At 42.2% G+C, this 21701-nt stretch overlaps 1 protein-coding gene across 1 annotated transcript in view; it reads left to right on the forward strand.

Annotated features, from left to right (window-relative positions):
* erfl1 (Ets2 repressor factor like 1) overlaps positions 1 to 21701 on the forward strand; it is an 83424-nt gene that overhangs the window by 4963 nt on the left and 56760 nt on the right. The window contains exon 2 of the mRNA XM_025911124.1: positions 15456 to 15582. The gene's annotated coding sequence lies outside the window, so the exon portion shown is untranslated. The remainder of the gene's footprint in view (positions 1 to 15455; positions 15583 to 21701) is intronic.

Here is a 21701-nt window from a genome sequence, read left to right on the forward strand (position 1 = left end):
GTACCTTTGTTTAAAGCTGGAATCAATACTTCTTAAAGCGTGTCCATTTTTCATTTAGCCGCGTCATGTCTGTGTGGAGGAGGGGCAGAGAGATGAATGGGTGGATTCTCTAATTCCCCCTGTTGCAGTTATCATAATTGTTGAACAACCACGGTTTTTAAAGATCGGGCTCGAGGAGAGGCAGGCCACACAAAGAAAGTTAATAGATTTGGAAAATTGAGATAGATTGCACAGCAGCCATTTTTGGAATGTTCCATCGGCGTGGCAGGCAGATGGACAAATATGATCCAGGGATGAGAAGGTGGTGGGGGGAGCGCTGCGGCACACAAACACAGGATGGGAGAGAATGGGTCCTGATAAATAATGGTGTTACTGTTTACCCTTTCCATGCAGTGTTATGCGTATCCTATCCCCAGTTGAGTGACAGCTGGATGCGTGACAGTTTGAGGCCTACACCAGTCTTAGACCGGGCGAGCTGGTTGAAGATTTCTCCCCAAAAGACCACCTTTTGAAATGGCAGTAGTTCCTCTCTTGAGACACCAGGGGGAAATGGATAGCTGTGGAAAGGATGCTTCGGGGAATGAGTGAGCTCAGGAAATGTCTCCTACTCAGAAGTTTAGGCTATTTGTTTGAACTACAGTATGGAATGAGCTTTGTGGTTGGCACTGTATGTAGAAAATATGTTTTATGTTCCATTGTAAAGCAACATTATACCTCCTCCCTCATCATAAACAGTGCTGCTTCATCTTACAGCGCTCCCCGTGAAAGACCTCTGACCTTCTCATTTGTTGGCTGAAGATGGCTTTTAGGATCTCTAAAAGAGATTTTACAGCAGTGATTTATCCACAGGGGCCCGCATTTGTTTCCATCCGTTTTGATATCCATCATTGTTTTCACATTTGATGCATTCAGGCTTTCCTCTGCTCTTCAGAAATCTTTCCCATATCCAATTTTCGCCTTTCCTATGTCCAATTTTCCCTAATATTCAGATGATTATGGCATGATGCTTTCCTTCCCCCCCTCTCAGCGTTCTGCTCTTTTCCTCTCCTGTTTCTATTTTCCCTTCATCCTTTTTCACTGTCCTTCTTGGATTTGAACATACAGCTGTGTTATTTCAATGTTTACAGTGACATTACATTTTATCAGGGAAGATATAGAAGCACTAAAATGGCTGAGAATCTACTGCAAATCATCAACAAATTGACAACGTAAAACCTTACATTTATTTAGGTTTCCCCGTCTGAAAGCCAAATGGCAAAAAACATTTTCAATCAGCCACCTTTGACAGACACTTGGTAGTGTTTTAGGTTGCAGACTGAGAATTAAATTACCCCATATTGAATCTTATAAAAGTCCAGTTGAGAGGATTTTCTTTTTGTGATGTAATTTGAGCTATCCAATTTTCCTTGTATTTACTGTCTATATTTTTGTCAATTTGGCAGAGGAACACATTGCGCGCGTTGGCGCTGCGTGTCACTGATGTCGTCACGCTACAGTGGTTTTGGTGTTGGCTGGCCTCCGAGGTCAGTGTGTGGGAAGAGATGGTGGCTCTGCAGGGCTTTGCGGCGGCTCTTGGCCTGTCCCTTTGGGCTCTGGTAGGCCCACATCCATTCCTCTCATTCATGAAGGGGTCAACACACGGGTCAAAAGACACAGTTTGACTCGCTGCAACACACTGCTGCATGTGGGCGTAGATGAAACCAGGTATTTTGTGGGCCTTTGGTAAGCTGCTGCTGGTAGCGGCTCTTACTTCTCTCCCTCTCAAGTCCACTTTGCCTAAAAGCATGGCTCACACAAAGGAAGGAGAGAGAAAACTGAGAGTGGGCTGCCGAGTTACACATAAAAGGATGGAAAGACACTGTTTATTCCCTATTAGCATCACCACATTGACAGCTTGGTCAAGAGGTACGCAGGATTTCTCTCTCACTCCGACGCCAAATGCTAGCATTGACAAACTATGCTAGTCCATACTAATGTGGTCCCCACCAGGCCAGCTGCTATCGTGCTGACTGCTGAAGTGGATCTCTTTGCATTGGCCTCCCTCCTCCTCTCATCCCACTGTAACCTCTTGCTCTCTCTGTCTCTTTAGTGGAGGAATAGAGATGTGGAGGGCAAGAGAGACTGACAGTGTGCGCTCCCCTGCTCAGTAAATATGAACTGCACCCAGCAGACAGACTCATTCATCACAGGGGAAAGAGGGGGGAAAGAGGGTGTAGAGGCAGGGTGGAGGGATACCGAAAGGACCAAGAGAAGTGTCCAAAAGACAGAAAGAGGGAGGGAGGAAGAGGAGAGGTGGGAGGAAAAGGAAGCAGATGGAGAGAGAATGAAAGAAAGGAAAGTGTTCTGGGAGAAGTGAGTGGGAGAAAGGGATAACGGGTTGAAAAAGAAGAGAGTGTCTTGGATGATTGAAGGATAAATAAAGGATGGAGGAAGGGATGTGCAAGGGAGGAGAAACCTCAAGCATGGGAAAACTGATGAAATATAGGAGGACATTTTATATCTCATCACCAAGAGATCTTGTGTTGTGATTGGTGCCCTTAAGCATCTTGTTACAACAAATATTAGTTTTTCTACCCTGTAGTCAGAAAGCTTGTGTCTCACACAGACCTGTTGCTTTTAGCCTTTTTTACCTTAAATATGTAGTTGTACTACATAGTGAGTGTATTAATTTCTGCATAAACATGCCCCTCCCCTCCAAAAAAAAAGTTATTAGATTTTCAAAAAAAGTCTTAAGATTACATTAAGAGTACCTAGTTTGCTTTTTTTTTTTTTAAAGAGAAAAAAAATAAATGTCCTGATTTATTTAATGTGGGAAATAAGCCAGTATCACATATCTGTGCATGGATGAAGTATGTGATCCTTGTGTAATAGTCTTAGAGGTCACTAAAGGAGCAAGGCTAATCCAAGCCACTCAAGCCCTCTGTCATATTTGACCATGCTTATAGTGGCCCATCAGGAGAACCCTAAACAAAAATGAGCTGCAAAGATAAAGTCAGTCTGAGCAGAAAAGAACATCATTGGCCATCTGCATCTTGCTAAATATCACAGGAATAAATTGGATGGTTGTTTTAACTATGTTAATGAATGAGACCAATAAGAAACATTGTGTTGGGAGGAAGGTAAATACCTTATCTCATCTGTGAAATGGGGTGGTTGTAGTATCATGGTGGAGCAATGAATTGTGAAATATACCAGCACCTTTTAATGGAAAATGTCTTTGAACTAAAAAGAAAAAAAGCTGGTCATGTAGAAAGACATTGTTCTAACTTAGTGCTTTTAATGAAGATAATGCTTTGAAAATGTAAAATCAAAGTCCTGACAGTAATCTAGCTGAAAGGTTTGGACTTTTGAAAATATTTGATGTAAGCAGTCCATGAGAGCACACCAACCATAAAGGCGGTCTTATATCCTGGGCTGACTGACAGATATTTAAATGCATTTATTGCTTCGCAAATGTACTGAAATATCTTTTTCCCCTCACAGATATGTTATATTTCATTCTTGAAGACTAAGATTATGCAATGACAATGTTTCCATCCACCATCATCTCTACAATTCATAGGAATCACTTCTTCTCATATACTTTGGGTCTTCACCCAAACTGCACTTAAAGGGGAAAGTCAAATTCTGTAGTAGGAGAATTGCTACTCCTACTACAGAATTGACTGTTTGTCAGCCTCCTTCACTTCTCAGTGGATTTTAATTCTCATCATTTTGAACAGTTCAGCCAACTATGTGATAACTAAACTTATAACTTTCTTTCTGTACTCCACAAATTACAATAACCTGTGAATTGTGATGGATCATGAGCAGGGTGAGCCACTACATCACTGACATTCTAGTTTTCTCATTTGTTGTACTTTAAGGATGCTTTAGGTCATATCTTTGCAGAAATAGAGAAAATATTAAGGGGTTGACAAACATTGTGTATGCGCTTGGATATTAGGTCGTATTTCATCCCTGGAAACAATTTTTTTTTTTCATCCATATTATATTTCCAGTTAGGCCTCAGTCAGGAGAATGTACTAGCTGTCTATACCTAAATCTCATGTAATGAAAGCTTAAGGCTAACAATGCTCCAGGTTTTATTCCTGTCAGTAAGTCATGCATAAAGCACTTTCTCCCAGTACTTTATATGCCTCAAACAAAATATTTCTTGGAAACCCATATAGTCCTTTGCCCTTTCTGGTCCATGTCCGCAATTTCCAACAACTTCCCCGTCTTCACTCTCACCAGCACCACCTCCTCTCCATCTTTTTCCACTCCAAAGAAAGACAGGAGAGAAGGAAGATGATGTGTGACAGATGCCATATTTCGACTTTCTGTCAGAGAGATTAATATTGACACATTGTGTTTCTTGGGGCTTGTTGACTGTGTGTGTTGGGCTTTGATTTCATTATCCTCTGCTCAGCCACTTTTTTCTTAAGAATCAGACAATAACAGATGTGGCGACTGAAATAGAGACACCGATATTGGAGGGGCTGAGTGAGCAAGTCATATTGGGTGGGTCGGCCATCAGTCCTGTTTGCTGTGGAAGTGCAAACCCCCCGAGGATATCCAGAACACAGAGACCTTTCCATCTTATCAAGCCTTTCAGCTCATCAGTAGCACGAGCCTTAAGCTTCTGGACATCTTCTCCTACAGTAGTTTCCATGCATAAATGCTTTAGTTTGAACTTAATTTGGCAGTGTATCATTATAGCATAGAACATGCATGTTTTAAAATTCTGTTATAGACTGATTTACTCCACTTTATAGCCACATATTTGTCTTTTAATACATGTATTTGGCAGTTATAGTCAATAATATATTATATTAAGAGTCTGAGCAAAAGATCAAATTTGTTTTAACACTAAAACTATGAAGCAAGACTGATATGGACTAGATTTTTTGAAGTTGGTATTTGAATTTAAAATACTCTGATACAAATGTATCTGCCAGTGCACCTTTTATAAAGAGAAACACACATTTTTAATAAGAGTTGAGCTTTAACACATTTTAAAGATAATATAAAGTGAACAGTTTAATCGTGTCACAGTTTTTAAATGACTCGGTTACATCTCAAATGAGCTTCACGTTGACCAAGAACTGTTATAAAAATCTTTCTATAAATATAAATGAATAAAAATGCTGTTTATACATGATTTTGGATCCTTAATCAAGGATTGATGATGTTTTAGCTAATGACAATTATTTTGCGATATATCAAAGTACTGGTGACTGTGGTCGCTTTGCCTGGCCATAAATTGCCTTTCAGGGCTATAAATGAACCCCTAAATTTATCAGTGTAATAAAATCAAATTAGTTCAACATTAATTCCTTTTGTTGATATGTATACGATCTAAAAGTGGTATCATTTCTCCGAGACAAAACTTACCGCCCTTCATCTCCAACCTGTAAGCCTTTGAGAACTTTCTGATGATTATCGAAATATTTCTGAGGTGGATACGAGAGATGGATTCTACAGCTTCCTGATTTTGTAATTTCAAAGTGTGGGGCTTGCTGTTAGTGGAAGAATAAAATCAATAGGCCTCTCTTGAGAGGAATAGGTATAGGCTTGTAGTCCTATGATATGAGAGAGGATCCGAAACAGGAAACGCAGGCGAAGGATGAGGAAATAGGGAGGAGCAAAGCACCTTCAGTGAATAAACAAATAGAAAGCAAAACAAGAGAGATAATGCAAGAAGGAGACGAGAGACCAAGGGGGGAAACAGTTGTCGCCAGAGACTTTTATTGACTTTTTCCCCCCTCCTCTGGCCACGTGACTACCAGATAAATTCACACAGAGAGGGAGAAGGGGAGTGAGGGGAGAGAGAGAGAAATGAGAAAATAAATTACTCTGGAAAGATATGACGATAGGCTACACGCGGCTTTAAATCTAAAAGGGAATTCACGACACACTCGACCAATTTGTCACTGTGCTTTTTGCCTCTTTTCATTTCTTTTTTGATACTTTGCCCCCCTATTATTTTTCACCCCCTCTATACCCCGATGCCCCTAATTTACCCCACTTTTCTCATGCAGGCCTGTCCAATTCTTCTTCACTTCATGTTTTCCAAATCTTCTTCAGAATCTACACATTGTGGAGACATCATTGAGTCTTTCTTTCTTTCGTTCGTTCTTTTTTCTTTCTTTCTTAAACGAATTTCCCATGAATAGAAAACCTGTAAATCCATCCAACCTAACTCATCCTACCTTCATCTGTAACTACAGTCAGATCCACGCCGCCTCCTGCTTCGCAAACGCAGGTCTATCAAAATCTAAGAGAAAAGAGGAAATGAGATGCATCGTAAAAAAGGAATGAGCGGGCCCACGGTAAAGGATGGCTGGAAAAGAGGTGGAAGAATGGAATGGAAAAGAGAAAAGAAAGAAAATGCAGACTTAAAGTATACCCCCCTCTCTTTTATTTAATTTAGACGCCAGGCGAAAATCGATCCTGCCATTCGATACGCAATCCGAATCAAGGCGAATTAAGCGGGCGGAAATTAACTCTGAAAATATTTTTGATGGAGTGGCTTGTAGTCTCTCGGCCAAATGGACTGCAAAGTGGAACAAATGACAGGGGCCTAGTGGTGGAGACAGCGCCGCTCCATCTTCCATTAGGCCGTAATGGGATAGGTCCAGCCCCCTAGCTCGACTCGGCTGCATTAATCAAAACAGCCGCTATATGAAGATTTATGGTTCTCCACTCCAGCGAAGCTGGAGCTGGAGCCAGTTCTCAGCGTGTATGTTTGAAGGAGGGGGTCGGGAGTCTCTCTCCCCTTCTTTCTCTCTCCTTCCTTTCCATCTATCCTGTAGACTTTGCCCCTACCTGTGGGCCTACACACACACACACACACACACACACACACACACACACACACACACACACACACACACACACTGCATCTTTAATCCAGGGACTGTGTAATCGCATCTTGTCATATATTGTCAACATTCATGTCAAGTAATATACCTGTAATAGCCAGTCTATATGCATATGAGCATGCTCTTTAATCAAACATTATGTTAAGTGATGTGGTGGGAAATAAAAAAGGGATTTAGATGACCTTCAGATGATGTTAGGTAAACTATAAACAGTAAGTCAGGCATTAGAAAAAAAACGACCACATTTTCTTTATTTAAGAAAAATCTGTATTGTGGATAAGTGTGTTTTTCTTATCCCCTTAGATCAGAACAGAAAACGTTGCCAACACTTGATTTAGTGCTTTGAATTGTTGTTTTTGCTGCTTTTCGGTGTTTTCAGATCTTTCATTTCTCCTTCTCATCCACTGCCTGTGCAGTTTTCCTATTGCCACATATTTCTCGTCCAACACAACAAACAGCAGACAAACTAACACGGGGATCCTCTGCCGTTCACAAGTGAGACTTTAGATTATAGCCTGTATTGCTGCAGCTCCTCTCTCTGTGGCAGCCGATTAGGAGCGTATAGCCCAGTAAGCAGGCCACTGCTGTGACGAGCCAAAGGGACAGACAGGGGGAGACAGTGTGACGGAGAAGAGTGTGGCGCCTTGAGTAGATTGGAGCTGGGAGCCATCCAAAAAACTTCAGCCAAGTTTTGATGAGATGAGACTGATGGGACCCACTGCTGAGAAACCCTGTTTTACTTTCTTTCTTTCTCTTTGTTTCTCTCTGTTTCTTCAATAGGGGGAGGATGGATGAACTCTTCCCAACAGATGGATCGTACCTCTATCTATTCACACACACACACCTCTATTACCTAACTTTCACAGCTCTTTCCTATTCTCCTCTCCCTTAACCTGTGTATCTTGTCAGTGTTTTTCCCCATTATTTGTGTCCTATCTCTGCTCCTTCTAGCTCCCTATCTTATTCCACTTCAGTCTATATATTCCTCCACTCTCCTTTCCTCTCCTCTGGCCTCTAACTCTCCCATGCGGATAAGCAAACCAGCACAGAGACATCTCAATATCCATCTATCTATCGCTCCTTTCCTTTTGCCCTCCCTTTTTTCCCTTTTTGCTTTCTTCTCCATCTTTTCCTTGCAAGCAAAGGGGAAGCTCGCTGCCAGTTTCAGTCTGCCAAAGGGTTTATTTAAATTAGAAACGCTTCAGTCTCCTCACCCCCCTTTCCCTTCTCTCTCTCTCCCCCCCCCCCCCTCTCTCACACACACACTCATTTCCTTTCTTACCTCTTTCTCTTGGCTGGGGGTGAGTCCCTCCTTTCCCTGCTGACAGCCTCTCGGGTCCCGTCAATGCCAGGCAACTTTGTTTTGTAGATGTTATTGGTGGAAAGGAGGCTTGGAAGGAGAGAGGAAATGAGGAAGAGGAAAAGTAGAGTTGGGAGAGCGGGAGTTGGAGAAGGGTCAGGGGAGACCTGTTAGTCGGTGTACTTTAGTTCCTTCTTCCTCTCACGGCTCATTCCACCCAGATTAGGACCTGTAAATGGCTTTAGGCTACCTCACCTGGCTTTGGATTTCCCCATTTCACAGGAACACAAGCAAACTATTACCTTTTACTCCCTCATTATCACAGCCTCAGATATGTCTTGTACTAAAAGGTCAGTCTTTTCTCACCTTTGTCATTTTTTTTTCCCATTCTGGCGCAGAGTTTGACCTCTAATTATTGCCAAACAACTCTTCCACTATTTCTGTGACCAGGAAGGGCCACTCATTGCACCTAATCATCTCGTCTGTTAACAATGACCCATCTCCCTGATAATCCTTCTATTCCTCCCTCCCCAGGCTCTAATCCCCCTCACGCCCACCCTTCTCACCCATTAACACACAATTATCTCGGGGGGGCCGACACGGGCGAGGGGGAGGAAACGAGGTGTGGAGAACACAGAGAGTCTGTCTCTCTAATGGCTGACTGACATCAGACGAGCTCATAGATCATGGAGATTATTAATACCACTGTTAAACACCCCATTCAAGGGCCACCACTATCCGCACGCGCTATCGCACACAACCGAAATCCACACACCCACATTCTCAGATCCCCGATCATATCTCATTCCCAGCACACATCTTCATATGAGCTGTCATTCATGCTTGGTGAATCGGCATCAATTTCATTTGAGTCATTTAAAAAATGCCGGGTGTTCATTACAGCGTGTGGTTTAGGGGTAGAATCAGATTTACAATTACAACTCTCATTGGCAGTGTTGGCTATTATTCACGGAGTCGTTTCCTTATGATTCGCCTCCTGCAATATATCTAATGATGGTAATTCCAGGTTTGATCTGATTATTGTGCATACAGTGAGGTGAGAGATTCTCTTTGACTCACCAGTAATGACCAGGGAAATGTGGCCTTTATGTGGGAGTGGGAGCCTATCTAGGGGAAGGGAGATTGAAAGATAGGCAGAGAGGGGGTGTGTGTGCGCCTGTGTGTATCAATGACCTGTCCGTTTAACCGGTGGGGTTCTGGGGAGATGGCAGTGGGAGCCAGGCATCCCCGGGGAGCAGGGTCTGGGGAAATCACACTCTCACTTTCACCAAACAACAAGGAGGCTGCATGGCAGCTGGCAACAGCCAATAAGCACACTCCCACTCTCCATATTCTACTTTATATGCAAAGAGATTGGTAAACACACTTGATCTGCAATGTATAGACTATGTAAAAAATGATATGTGGCTCCTATGCCAGAAACAGCCACTGGTTCTATTTCTTAAACACACCGGAGAAGGGAACCCAAACGCATCCAGAGCTTCATCCATTATTGTTAATATTTATTGGAAGTTTTATTTGGCACTTGAGTGGCGTTTTAAAACATCCCTTGCTTTCTGGATTGGGAGGTTACGCTTGCAGAAATGAGCCAATAACAAAAGGAGTTTGTAGTCAGAGCAGGGGTGTAAAAGCTTACTTTGGAGTTCTACTGCTCCATTAGCTGATCCCAGGTCTCCCTGTGAGCTCTGCTAGTGCCAGCTCATTGATTCCTTAACTAATCACACTAATTAAAATGCCTTTTATTCATTCAGTGGTCTACATGCCAGCCTACTGCTTGCATTTAAAGATCAATTGCCACTCAGATATACAGAAATTTCTGTCAACAATTTCAGTGTTTGCTTGTCTGCCTGGTGTTTTTTTTTTTTTCTTTTTTGGTAAAGCTCTGCATTTGTACAGATTTTTTTGTTTGTTTGTACCCTTGTTTGGCAATTCACTATTTGATTAAGTAAAATGATGCTGGTTCAAGCGAGTAGCAGGCCAGCACAACATGCAGCGTGAATGTTGCCACTGGCTGGCTTTTCCTAAAAATAATTTGTCACCTGAGGAAGTTAGTTTCCTGTTTATGCTGCATTGTTCTCTTTGTCTATGAGTAATTCAGGCAGAAAGAACATACAACCTCATTATTTGAAGAAATTAGAATGGTATAGTCATTAAATAATTAAATTATACTGCCAAAGAATTATACATTGTCTCAAGCTGTCTTGTTTTGATGGATGTCTGTTTATGACTCGTTCCGCCTAGAAATTCCTACAACATTTCTTTCCTGATAATATATCAATTTATCAGCAGAGATTTTTATGTTAATTTCCTCCCCCTCCCCCCCAAAACAAAGTATCTCACTCTCAAACGATCTCGAACTAATTAAGCAAGCGTTAATTAAAAATTCGAGAGAGAGAATAAACGTGGTAGGATTGTTATGGAAACGTTGAAGTTAATCAAGCTTTCAAATTATTGATAACATCCTTAGTACAGTGATCGATCGGGAAGACATTAAGTGGCAAAATAAAGCAGCAGCATTCAGATGTGATGGGTGTCCTTACGTGCGCGCGCAAAGCAATGTGCAAAAACAATTAGGCCCATAATACATAATATTAGTCCGCGTGTCAAAGAGGATATCTTCTGTGTCATTCTAAACTTGCCTGCGTGCGCGTGCGAAACCGCGCGCCGTGCACGCGCACACGCACGCGGGTGACTGAGTGCGGGGCGGAGGCATCTCTTTATCACGCGAACGCCATTAATCAAATGCGTGCGTTCAAATTGCGCCGTGAACTCCGCCAGACTGAAATATTGACGTCTGCTGATATGAATATTTCCCTGTTTGCGCCTGTTTTAAAAGCGGCGCGCTTCCCCGCGTGTTTACATGTTTCTCCCCGGCCTGCATGTCTGTTTACCCCGGTGTCAAAGCCTGTGTGGCATGTACTTACAAGGCGCTTCATCATCCCACCAGCGATAGGAGCAATTCACCCATAAAGTGGGTCTTTCGCCCATAAATAATATTCAAGTCCCTCTATTGTTAAGTGAAAAGTTGACTGGTGTTTGATTTTTTTCTTATTTTTTTTTCTTCTTCTTCTTTTCCGCGGCGACCTCGGGTTAGGACTCATACATCACGGGATGACAGCTATAGAAAGGCCCTAAATTAGCAACTAAATCGAATATTGATCAGCTATGTGCGGCCCTGCGAGTCGCGCCTCCTTGCCGTTTTTTTTTCCAGAGAGAAAGAGAGAGGGAGTTGGGGGAGAGGAGGAGGGGGGCGAAAACGAGAGATAGAGGGGAGACGGAGGAGGAGAGGGGGGAGGAGGGGGGGGGGGTGAAAGGTGCTTCACTCCTCTCTTTTTCTCTCTGTTTGAGTTAAAGTGTTTGTGTGCATTTTATTGTCCATCGCTAGAGCAAAAGCATATGTCCTGAAATGGTTATCATTATTATTATTATTATTATTATTATTATTATTATTATTATTATTATTATTTATACATTCGTACGCCTGTTTTGTTTGTTTTATAAGGTGCGAGTCTACAGTGACACTAGTCTTTATATCTTAAAGCAGACTCTGGATCGTTGCTTGTCTATCCATCAAGCAGCTCCATATCTGCCTCGTTCTCCCAGCAAGCCAAATATAGCTTCTTATTGTTATATAAAGTTCAAATAAAGTCCCTCATTACCCGCTCGCCTATTGGCTCCTGTTTATGGATCATTGACTATGTTGCATCGACCCCCGCCCCCCTTATCCCCGCTGCTGGGACGTGTGGGAGGTCGGCGGCGCGCACTTGCGCTTAAGCGGGGACGCATTTGATGAAACGATCAAGCGGGCTCTTTTGTCTCTCCTGGGAAGCTTGTGTGTCCGGGGCGGCGATGAGCCAGGCACAATGCTGGGGGGAGTGGGTGGTCAAGGTTGCGCCGGGTCAGTGAGATTAGCCAAGGCGTGCTGTGTAACAAAGGGCCTGATCGTCAGGTACCTCAAAGTTCGGATCAAAGTACTGGTTGTAAAACAAGGCTGCCATAAGACAGGGATGAGCTGTGGATTACAGGGGGCTAATTGGAGAGGGTACTTTCCCTATGCTGGTACTCTTATATGGATCAGGGTTCCTTAATTGTTGATGTTTCTTTGCCTTTTGCAAAGATTTTGAATAAGGGTCCGGAAATATGCTGCATTTCGCAGCATAAGCGTTTGGGGATTTGCAGCGTCCAAGCGTTGTGGACGAAGTGCTGAAACTTTTTAGTGGAATTACCACGTCGTAAAATGCTCTGTTGAATGAAAATGTATTTAAAATGATATTTAATATACCTGGATTCGGTTTTTTGAACAGATTTTGTTTTTTAATTCTCTCGTTTTACTGCGATTTTTCTTGTTACAGTGGCATCACTCTGTCTGACACGCAATCATTCAATCGCCGCTCTCCTGTATTTAGTTCGCAGTTGCCTCTTTCCGTAAATGACACAACTTCAGTACTGTGATTACCTCACCAAGGTCAGCACTTATCGGTGTTTTTCGCTTCGCTGTCCGCGGTGCTGAATTTGCCCCCCCCGAACATAAAGTTTGCTGTCCGAGGTGCTGAAACCACCGCAGCACACACTCTTCAAGTTCAAACTCTCGCCTTCTTTTCTTCTTTTAGCCACTTTTTGAGTTCGACGCAGATCAAGAATGCCAGTTTATCTTCCCAGGGTTTTTTTTTTTTAATAACAAAAAAGGTTAGAATAAAACAACCAATAAATACCCATCCGTAACCAAGTAACCGGAAACCACATCTCACCCTGAAGAGGTCACGTCATTTAACTCCAAGCTTCTCTAGCTTTGTCATATCAGCGACCCATGAAACAAGACATGCTTCCTGCTGAAATCTGTCATGCTGCAGTTCATATCAGCGGGGATGCAGTGGTGAAATAAAAACTGGTAAACTTAACCTGACAGAGTAGCTTATCATTCCAAGGTCTAAGACATAATATAGCTACCTTTGTTTGGGGCTGTTTGCAATATACCAGAATAACAAAATGACTGATAGACTTGAAGAATGAGTGAGCTTAACTGTGATTTATAGAAAGAAAATGAGTGGTGTCTTTTGATCAAGACTTTTGGTTTTTGTCTTCTGCCAGGTTTCTGTTTCTGTTTCTACTGTTACATTTAAAAAAAAATCTTTTCTGTTTCCCATCTCACAATTTCTTCAATCACTGCATCAAAATAAAGGAAAGTTTTAAAATGTGGCAGTATCCTGGAGCTGCAGATGTGCCAACTCAGCAACAACACCAATGATAAACTGAACGATAACTTTAGGCCCTCCATTTGCAGGCCAACTGACAGACTTCTCACTCGTTTGGCCCCATGGTAGTGACTCTTGAGGTTACCGTCTAGCTTTATCATCAAGAGTGCGCTTGTTTTTAAGTGATGATAGCACAAAGGGGTGGTAAACTGGTGGCAGGATAGCTCAACTGTTGGTGCTGACATGTAGATTGGGGGGGATTTTGTCTTTTTCCCAGATTTTATGAGTTGGGAAAATGTTGTGTAGGTGCTTCTACTAAAGCTCTGCATATAACTGTTTGTAGTCTAAACAACAATGGTGTTCTATTAGGTTAGATGATAAGGTAAAGTGAGTAAGATAACAGTGAACTGAATCTGCTTTAAGAGCTCACTGCGTGGCAACATAATCACATTGAACTATTATTAAGTATCCTAATGGAGCGGGAAGATGGAGAGCTACAGAGAGAGAGAGACACGAGAAGTTAAGTTTGTCTGAGAGACATCGCGCTCCCTCCCTCCTTCACGCGCCTCGCGGGCTAGTCGCAGCTCCTCTGAAGTCTGCTCGAGGACATTCCGGGAACCATCTGTTTCCGGCAGAGCGCCGGGCGCGAGGCATACAGGAAGCGAGGCTCACAAATTTGCGAGGAAAGGGTGGTTGTCTGCCAATGTGCTTGTTGAGAAATACCCCTCCCCTTGAATTCTTATCAGTCTTGTTATAAACCTAACAGGAGCAATGAAGTGCTGCAGAACAGAGCATCGGCCTAATAACTCTGCAGGAGGAGAGAGGGTGAAAGCACAGTGCAGTGTATTACAGAGTAGATGACTGCATACAGACGTGAGCAACTAACCTGTTAATGGCAGTTTGGCCTGGTCCAGGCAAACACAGGACAGGTGTTAGGGCAAATCCTAGGTTGCTAACGATATTACACATGGGCATTAATGCACTTCAAATGAAGTCCCCTCATTTGCAACATCCAGTCCAGTAATGCAAGAAACATATGATCCATGTTTCTGCTCTGTGGATCTGCTTACGCACATACGGAGAGTACTGTCAGCAGCACGATGACTGATAACATGCTTGTTTCAGCATACAGCAATAAAGCCTTTATGTCCTCATCTCTTTTGTATTCTGTTGCTGGATTTGGGGCTAATCCAGGAAAATTTGCTCGTTCTCTCTTTAGGAGGCAAGTTTTTTTCTACTCGGCTTGATTGTGCCCTGCAGAAGTGTCACCTGAGACCAAAGTAACCCACAGACACTTTAACAGTGAGTGGAAAGTGTTAACAGGTCTGTAGCCTGAGGTCAAAGCGTGCGGTGCCTATTAATGTATATTCAACAGAACACATTATTCCTATGTGATGCACTGTGAATGGATTTCATTGTTGTATTTGCTGCTTTATTAATTAAATAATTCAAATTACCACATACAGAATTCACACAGTACTCTTGTTTTAAATTGTACAGATTTTTTTAAGCAGAATTAGGGGAAAAAAAACATGAAAATTAGACTTTTCTTTAAACCTATAAATGACAGGGTTTAGATAAAACAGTGCAAACTTATAATGAAACAGACTTTAAATACACACAACCTGTAAATAACTTAATCACAATTACAAATGCTGCAACAATCATTGCAGGTACAATGCCAATTAGCAGATATCCTCAGCCAAAAACAGGTCTGGCAATTAACGCTTTGATCTGTGAGTTTTCAAAGAAACACGAGGCAGCTAACAGAAAAGTCAGGCTATCTGTGAAAAAAAAAGAAGCATTTCAGTCAACAAAACTGCAAAATGATTTAACCGCTTCAGAAACAACTTAAAATCTGGACAAATAGCATCAGATAATTACTTATTCAACAAAGGGATGTGATGAATATATTTATATAGACCTAGCAGACACTGCAGATGGTCATGTATCCTAAAGTAGCATACCTTTTTGATGCTAAATCTGGAGTAGTAAATTGGTGGTTGTTTTTCTCACCTCTACATTTGTTCACAAGTGTAATGTATGTTTTTTTTTTGTTTTTTTTTTCTTGGCCAGATTGCAGAGGCTCAGAGAAGAATGTTATCACATTTGGAGAGTGATATTGATTAATGAGAACCTTGTTGTCACACACAGAGGATACGGGAGACTGATCACTAAAGATCAAAACAAAGAAGAGAGCCAGGTAAGAGCAAACAACCAGGAACAATAAGTACAACTGACAATGGTAGACACGGTGTTGTTAGCAGAACATGACTGGAGAGACAAAGAAAAAGAGGAAAGAGACACTAAAAAAAAGAAAAGAAAATCTCAGAAAGTGAATCTGAGTAGCACCTGGAGGAGAAGGATAGAAGTCTTATAAAGAGAGGGAAAGAGGTAGGAAAGAATGAATGAGGGATAATTGCATTAGAAAGAAGAGAGGGCCAAAAGGAAGGAAATGATTAGAGGAGAAGGGACTGATATCCGATAGAAAGAAGGAGCATGGAGGAGAGAATGGGCGGGAGAGGAGGGCTCACTTACCGCCCGCCGTTCGATACATGCTGACACTCTCTCTGTGTGTCAATACACACTGTGTGTGTGCGCGCTGGTATAGGTCTGTTAATCCTAGTCTAGCATCCTATCTCATCGCTGTCCCATCCAGACTCTCCAAGAACCTTCATGTCAGCCTTGTTTGATCCCTGCTCTTCAGTTCCTACTCAACTTCCACATTGCCACCTTGAATTTAAAGAAAAGACCTGGCAAAACAAAATTTTCATCATTTTCATCATTTGTAACCACCTGCTCAAATCTTTTTGGCAATAAAATTAGCCAAATCACAACATTTTACTAGAGTCTGAACCATCACTAAATATTGTCTTGTTTGACCTTGACACCTTCTTTCAGCTATGAGCTTACATTTCATTATTTTGCCATCTCTACTTCATGCTTCTCTTCCTTCCTCTGTCTGCCATCTTCCCATTTGTTTCTTTTGTCTTTCACCTTGTATGTCTTTTGCTTCAGCTGTATTATCTCAGTGCATATCTTGTGCCTCCCTATCTCTGAACCTTCTTCCCCTCCTATCCCCTCAGCTTTCTCCCTCCTTTCTGTGTTCCCTCTTTCCAGGCGGCCTACCTTTTGTCATTGACCCCCTGCCCCGGGTGTCTGGGCATTGACTGGCTCTCTCCGTGTCACTGGAGCTCCCTGTCAATACTTACCAGGTTTGGCCACCCTCTGCGCTGTGGTCAGAGAGTCGGGGAGAGAGGGAGATACACGAGATGCTCCACAGCACCGGGAGATAAAATAAAAATGAATGTGAGGGAGAGTAAAACAAAGAGCGATGGCGAAGAAAATGACAGAGTGAGGCTGTGTGTGAAACAGCTGGTCAGCAACCTTATAAGGCTGTTACACTTTGGTGGCAAACTGTAACTCTACATCTTCTTACCCTGCAGCAGATTATGTCTGGCACATAAAAATGTAATGAAGAAATATGACATCGACCATTTTTAAAATAATTAAAACTGCAATTAACTTAGCCAGTTTATGGGCAGACAGCTGCATTTAGTCAATATTTATTTTAAAATTACTGTTACAAGTCAAACGCCTGTTATATTGCTTATTAATGATTGGTTAAATGACTGGATTCATATTGGCTAGTCTGTATTTTTGCTCACGCAAACTACAGTTAGCTTAGATTCACTTAGTCACTGACGCAAATAATCCCCCACCCCCCATTCATGTTCCTTAAATATGAAAATACCTTAAATATCATTTATTTTTTGTGATGTAGCCTCATGGAAATAAATCAGTACTGGTAAATTGGCTAAATATAATTTAATCTTCAAGTATATCTGAAGAACTAAAACATATATATTTCGGTTAAGCTAAAAATCTTGCAGTAATACAGTCTAAGAATCCAAATGTGCAACATTGGTCAGAAAAAAATAAATAAGAACTATAAAATATTTGTCAACGTTTGGAGATTCTGTTGTTATTGGTGGACAAACCAAAGTAAAACACACCCACACAGAAGAAACCAATACTGAGAATAAGTGAAAGCCAAAGATAATGATTGCTGGTAATATGCATTTATTGTTCACACTGTTTCGACACACATTCATGTTGTACACTGAGGTAAACAATGATATGTATCCGGTATGAGGTTTCCCAAATCATGGTTTACGGTTGTCATCGTAAATTCATAAAGTATCATTTATAAACTATGTGGGCGTCACTCCCTGTTTTACAGTCTACTCCATCTGCAACACGCTCGGCCTCCCATTCCCTCTTCCCCTCTTTCCTCTTTACTCTTTTCATTTCCTCTAATCTCTCGCTCCCCCTTGCTCTACCTCCATGTCACTTTGATTTCCCTATCCACTGGCCTGTGGCGTGTGTGTGTGAGTGAGTGAGTGAGTCAGAGAGAGAGGAAGGAAAGAGTGTGCATGTGTATTGTGTGTTAAGAGAGCAAGACTTAATTGTATAAAACAGTTTCACAATTGTAAGTGAATCAGCGGATGTGTCCTTTAGCACATCAGTAGACGTGGCATTGGAATTACATGGAAAGTCTTGTGTAATCCATGTACCCCAGAAACACACACGCTCACGTTTTTATTTTGCTTGCAGATGTCCCAAAGCATTTTCTGCTTTGTTTAAAAAGAGTTGATATTGATATCAGCGAGAGAGCTTTTCATGAATACATATGTGAATGTCTCCAAATATATATATGCATGTCTGCGAGTCCATCCGTGCATATGCGATTGTGTCGTGCATATGTCTGTGTTTACCGACGTGCGTGTGTAAATGCAGTAAATGTGTGTGTTTTCGTACTTGTGTGCATGCGTGTGTGTGTGCGCACAGATGCCCCCGCGTCTGGGCTCAAGCCTGGATGGGCCTGTGTATATGAGAGTAGACAGTGTGCGCGAGGAGAGCAGGGGAGTGAGAAGGACGTAGCGGCAGTTGGGGGGGGGGGGAGGCAGGCCAGGCCGAGGGGCCCCCTCTCGTAGACAGTTTGACTGATGACATGCATTAAACAGTTAATCTGTCTGATTGAATGTTTGCTTCCTCCAAATTGAAACATTAAACAACAAGGCGAGAGAGAGAGGGAGGGGAGAGCCCGAAGAGGAGAGAGGGATATGGCTTCATCTATTGCCCAAATCATGCAAAGCATGAGACTGGAATATATAATACTGTCCTGTGAGCTAGAGAGGGGGGGATGCAAGGGGAGGAGAGAGATTGGAAGGGACAGAGCGAGGAGTGTGAATGAGGGAAAGAGAAAACGAGTGAGGGAGAGAGATGAGAATGGAAAGGTTCAGGGTAGGTGGAGGGGATGGGGGGGAGATGGGTGAGATGCAGAGGATGCAGCAGAATAGGCCCATGGAGAGGAGGAGGCTCTGTAAAACAAAAGTTTTATTTATCCTACAGCCCAATGGAAATGCACAGATTAAATTGTATCTTTAAAGGGATTATATCTCTATTTTAAACAAGAAAACACTTTAACAATTAAGACAGTTTTGTGTCTTTCGAAACTTCTTTAGTGAAGACAAACTTTTGGGCATTTCCATTTATTTATTTGTCAAAAATGCCTTGTTGTCTGTCTTTAAGTTCCAGGCAGGACGTTTTGAAACAGCTGTCGTCTGGTTTTACTTCCTGGGTTCATGACCCTTCTCGGGCATCTTAGAAGCTCCTTATGTTATCAGCGCTCTCCCGGGGGAACGGACACAAAGTAAGGTGCTGCTTTTCAAACAACATAATGTGATCATCGATTACATCCATCTTTGGGTAATTTCATCAGTATTTCTGATACTGGCAGGATTTGTCTTTAGTGAGAGAAATGTACAGTAAAGTATAAAATTGCTCTAAAGTAGACCAATTATATTCACACTTTTTTTTTCATAAGTCATTTTATGGACCAAAGATGCTCTGCTTTTATTTTTTATAGCACATCAGATGATTTCATGGGCAGAAGAATAGAAGAACACTAAAAGACAGACATATAAACGAGACATTAGCTTTGAACAGAGCTGTTGCCACAGAAATGCTGCTACTAGATTGGGAGAAATTGGGTGACCCCTAGCTGGTAATGTGATATGTCATTTAGCCTTAGCCTGACCCTGTCCCCTCCCAGGGTTCACCATCATCACCATGTTCCAAATGGGCTTCCCTTCCCTTTGTCTCAAGTGCATATTCTCCTCTGTCAAAATGACCCTCATTTTCTCCAACAGCTGATTTTGGTCCAGCTCTAAGACTGTGGTATAATTGCACAAACACACACCTTGTGTCTTGATAAGCACATGAGCTTAAAGCCACTTTACCACCCAACAGCCGGCACCCAGCGAGAGAAGGGGGGAAAAAAACAACAGGGAAAGATGAAAACATTAATGGATAGGTTGCAGGATGGACGGATAAATTGATAGATCTTTTAGAGAAGGTCAAACTTCTGTGCCCACACGCGGGACCATCATGAAGAGAAGAGAAATTGATTGCCGCTCACAAAGGCACTAAAATGACTAGAGAAATTATTTTCTGGGCAATGAACATTCTAGGAGGTATGGTGGTGGTGGTGGTGGTGGTGGTCGGGGGGAGCGCTGGGGGAAAGTGCAAACCTTTCTCAAAGGGTACAAAATGGCTCAAGCAAGCTGCTGTCAAGTGCAGTTGTTGGTGAGAAAGCCCAATGAGTGTATCTTCAGGTAGATCCCCAACAAGCTCAGGTTGTTAGGGCATGTATGTGTGTAAGTGTGTGTATGTACAGTACAAATACACACCAGGTGGTGTGATGTCTACAAAGACTGTGTGGGGTCTCCTATTAACAGATACCTCATCCAAACTGCAGCAGAGCCTTGGTATTAAATAGCATCTATCTTTTGTAACTCATGTGACAACTGAATTGTCAGCACCTTCTGAAATTTTACAGATCATTTTTGCCAACATAAATCCACAGACACTGGTGCGGTTTAGCTTTATTTAAGCACAGAATAAGTTAGGCCTGAGTTTAAATTTGTGGAAACAGTTCAAACTCTTCTTTTCACAGAAGGACAGGGCACCTGCTAATGTAGTGCAAATGTGGGAGAAATCTCACTGCTGAAATATTTGCTTTGGGTGAACTATAGGCTATATTTTTTTATAAATTCCAAGGAGTATGAATTTTGATTTGCCATATAATCTATGTTTTAGCTCTTTGAGTGCACAGGTAGAATAGAAGACACTTAACATTTACTTTCAGACATAAAACAGTGATGCAGCACTTGCTATTCTTTAAAAGAATACAACCTCAACAGCTTTTTGCTGTGACTCTTACATGGTTTTAACTTTGCTCCCTTTTTAGTCATCATAAAAGCTATTTCCAACATGTCCACGTGTGTGCAGTTTTATCCCATCTGAACATATTGTGGCTCTTTGTTTGACGATCCTTTAACTGTGGTCCTTTTGGAAAAGCTATGAACACCTTTATCATCGGCTGCTTCTACCTCCAAGTATTTTCTGCCTTTTCACTGGAGTTGCACTAGGAAGGGAACTCTGGTGAGAATGATCACAATGGCAAATGGGTCTTTCACTATACATATGTCTTTACTAACAAAGGCCCAGAGTGGCATCACTAGTATTGCTCATCTAATTTAGCTATCAGTGTTGTATTAAACACCTCCATCGTGAATGCGAAACAATAAACAAACTGCTCCCATGAGACTTCAAATGAATTCGTTTTCATCACATTACAAGAGTCACACTCCTTGAGCGCTCCCCCATTAAACCCCACACCTAAAATTACAAGATAATGAATTAATCCCATTCTTGTTTATGCTGTGGGTTGGATGAGGGATGATGAGTGATCCCTTGACACACGAAGTCTTCTTTCTACCAACTTATTGCTGCACTTGGTAAATATATTAATTCCTTCATACATAAACAAATCTTTGACCTCCGCATCTAAACCTCATCACAAAAATGAGTGATCCTCCTGTCTGCTGACAGTCCCCACTTTCTGATGACAGTGGGGCCCCTTCCTCCTCTGAGCTTGCCTAATGACACTCAGATTGATAGAGACCTCCACCAGCAGCCCAATAAATGGCCCAGCTTCAGGACCAGAAGAATGGAGTACAGTGGCGGATATGTAGATTGGGGGGAGCGCAGACAGAGATGGATCAGGGGGGCTTATGTGTGGATAAACAGAGTGAGTTTGATTGCTAGCACAGAGAGGGGCCATTACGGCGAATCCGCACGCTAATCATAATGAATCACTTACTTATTAAGCGTTAATTATGGCATGCAAATACATCCCATGCAGGCGAGCGAGCAGGGATGGTGCTTGCCACTGTTCTGGGGGGTACAGGAGGA

This window comes from Oreochromis niloticus, linkage group LG11 (genome assembly GCF_001858045.2).
Source record: "Oreochromis niloticus isolate F11D_XX linkage group LG11, O_niloticus_UMD_NMBU, whole genome shotgun sequence".
Lineage (NCBI taxonomy): Eukaryota > Metazoa > Chordata > Actinopteri > Cichliformes > Cichlidae > Oreochromis > Oreochromis niloticus.